The sequence below is a fragment of the Triticum dicoccoides genome, chromosome 7B (assembly GCF_002162155.2).
Source record: "Triticum dicoccoides isolate Atlit2015 ecotype Zavitan chromosome 7B, WEW_v2.0, whole genome shotgun sequence".
NCBI lineage: Eukaryota > Viridiplantae > Streptophyta > Magnoliopsida > Poales > Poaceae > Triticum > Triticum dicoccoides.
The window spans coordinates 732147164-732150279 of record NC_041393.1 but is presented as its reverse complement, the minus strand read 5'-3'; positions in this window follow the sequence as shown (position 1 = coordinate 732150279).

The following is a 3116-nucleotide window of genomic DNA, read 5'->3' as shown; positions in this document are numbered from 1 at the left end:
CGTACCCTACAAACAATTTCGTCTTATTTTCTCCGCTAGATAAGAACTTTGGAGTGATTCTTCATCGCACGTTGAGGGATGGTTATATAATTCAATTATATTAGCATTGTTGAGAGATTGCATTAGCCCAAGTATGAACCCTAGGCCTTGTTTTCAAGCATTGCAATTCCGTTTGTGCTTACCTATATTACATGCTACCTTGCTGTTTTTTTTGTTACTATTAAAAAAATCAATATCTACTATCATTACTACACTTGTATCACCATCTATTCACCGAACTAGTGCACCTATACATTTTACCATTGTATTTGGTGTGTTGGGGACAAAAGAGACTTTTTGCTATTTGGTGCAGGGTTGTTTGAGAGAGACCATCTTCATCCTACGCCTCTCAAGGATTGATAAACCTTAGGTCACCCACTTGAGGGAATTTTGCTAATGTCCTACAAAACTCTGCGCTTGGAGGCCCAACACGAGTCTACAAGAACAAATTGTGTAGTAGACATCAGACGACCATGGCGACCATGGCAACATCCGCGCTGGTGTAGTAGCTGCTTGTAGCGGCAGCTTCCGCTGATGAGTGCAGGAGGCCCTACTTCACCTGTAAGCACGTGATGACCCACCCTGAGATCTCCATGGCGTAGGAGAGGTGCTACGATAACCTCTCTCATACCAGGGAGGACTGCACTTACGGTGTCATCCGAAGGTTCCGAGTGGAGGGGCTCAACTATGGGACCAACAATGGGACCGTCTCGCGCCTCTGCGACGCCGCCTGCCCGCAGATGCAGAGCAGCCTCCGTGATTTCGACAACTCTTCTTCTTCCACCTGATTCCGGCGACCGTCGCTGGTGTTTGTTTCTGTTTCTGCGCGTATGTTTCCTAGCTCAACTTTTCAGGAATAAAAAGTGTCGATCTGTCAAGCAAGATCTAGCTCGGTCACTCTTCAGTTTGAACTTCGTACCAACTCTTGTAACCCCATCATGTCTTGTCCTTGTGGCTTGTCATGGCTGTTAACTAATGTCCTTTTCATGTATTTGTTTGTTTGTTTCTTTTTGCGAAGAGGTCGCGCTCCGTTTTGCCAACTTCCATTACCACATTCATCCCGAAGCAGCAGGTGCCGCATCCTTGAACAAACGACCCAGGTCATAGATTAAGGATCAAACAACTGATAGGAGTAGGGTGTGGTTAGGTCTCAGTTGATTGAGACTTAAAGAAGTCTCAGTCAAGTGAGACAACATACCAAAAATAAGAAGAAGAAAATGATAATTTGCACGGATCTTCTTGTAAGATCTCATGAATATAGCGTCACAGAGACTTTTTTAGACTTAGTTGATTGAGATTTAGTAATCTTGATAGGAGTAACAGGAAGATAATTTTTTTGGCATCATTTTCCATAGAAATATGATCAAGTAGTAATTCTCCATCATTAGTTGCATCTCCAGAATCATGTTCAAACGATAGGGTGTGGGAGCAGTATAATTTCTTCTATGTCCCTAGAGCCAGATTAACTGACAGGAAATTGCTCTCCAGGAGATGCGTAGATCATTATTGCTAGAATCGATGCTATTACTGATGAAAAAAGGTTTCCCACAAAATGTGTCTCGCCTTGAAGATCGTCGGTGTTGCGGCCACCCACACGTCCCCGGCGAAAGTGGGAGGTGTGGGAGCGGACGCATCTTCTGTCGGTGACGGGGGTCTGAGCACATCGGCGCCGCACATCCCTCCAGCCCAAACTCCCCTCCCCCGACACACCCCCCTGCCTCCCCAGCTTAGCATCCAACGCAGAACTGCGCATGGCCACCGACACAGCCCCGACCACCTACGAGGAGGACCCACCAGGACCGCCGCCAACCCCACGAGGAAACTCACCAAGGAGTTCAACTGCGCTGTTGTCGCCGTATAGCCGACGCGATGCATAGAAACCGACTAGCCGCCCACCTGCCACTGTCGCTGCACCTCGGCCCCCACCATCCACGACCATGGCAGAGGCGGATGCACACAACTTGCGCTGCTCCCTGCCCATGCCGCCTGTGCCCAAATCTTCCTGCACGCCGACAAGGCCAGCGCCGCCGGAGCGCACCACGCCACACCATGTCTCAGCCCCTTCATGTTGTCACCCGCAGACCGCGTTTCGACTGCCGCACCTCGAGGAAAACATTTTGCCACCGCCTGACCTTGGAACCCGCGTCCGTCGGCCCGAGCAGGGAAAGGAGGAACACCCAACCACCACCCGCGTTAGCAGGGCTTAGCCCACCAACACATCGAGGCAGCGACAAGGGGAGGGAGGCACGACGAGGACGGGCCATGGGCCAACACTAGGGTCCCTCCCCCCGGCGCTTGTGGGTGCGTTGCAAGAGGGGATGGGATTTCGCGTTTAGTGTGATCCACCTGTCATCAATGCTATTACTAGCTTCATTACTTCGCCTTTTATTAGATGATGGAGAATCACCATAAGTACCGACGGCAACAGGCATCCCAGTTTGTCCTTAGGGGAGGTGTGCAAGATGTACTAATTTGTCGATCTCCTACAAGAAAAACATAAGTATGGTCACCGAAGACTCCTTCAGTAGATGGAGGTGAAATTTCTAGGTCTCTGCATCACATTAACACACGAATGAATCAGGTCTATGCAGAGTTGACAAGTGAATCTCTAAAGACACAACAACATGCGATCTCAGCATAGGCAACAATTATCTCAATTCATTTATCAAGGGCAATAAGGCACTTTGCTAACTTTCACATGGGCCTTTCACATATCTTTGTTTGGCACCCTAAGAAGAAGTCTAGAACAAAGTCTTTCCGGCTCCGGTGTGGGAGGGGCGATGACATTGGTGCGCTTTCAGCTCGCTCCAGTGCTTATAGTCGTTGCTATGTGGTCCCTAGGCCTGGTTGTAATTTATGTTACTTCTGGTGCTCTTTGTAGTGCCATGAGATATTTTAAATAGATCAAAAGTTTTACCTGAAAGAAGAAGTCCAATGAGAAAGAAAACGTAGGGAAGCATCAGCAGTTTTCATCCATGTAGAACCACAGAGACGGGCTCTATTGATCTTAATCACATTATGGAGGCGCATACTGAATTGAGGGACCTATAGGGCTAACAGTGACATTGAGTTGATGT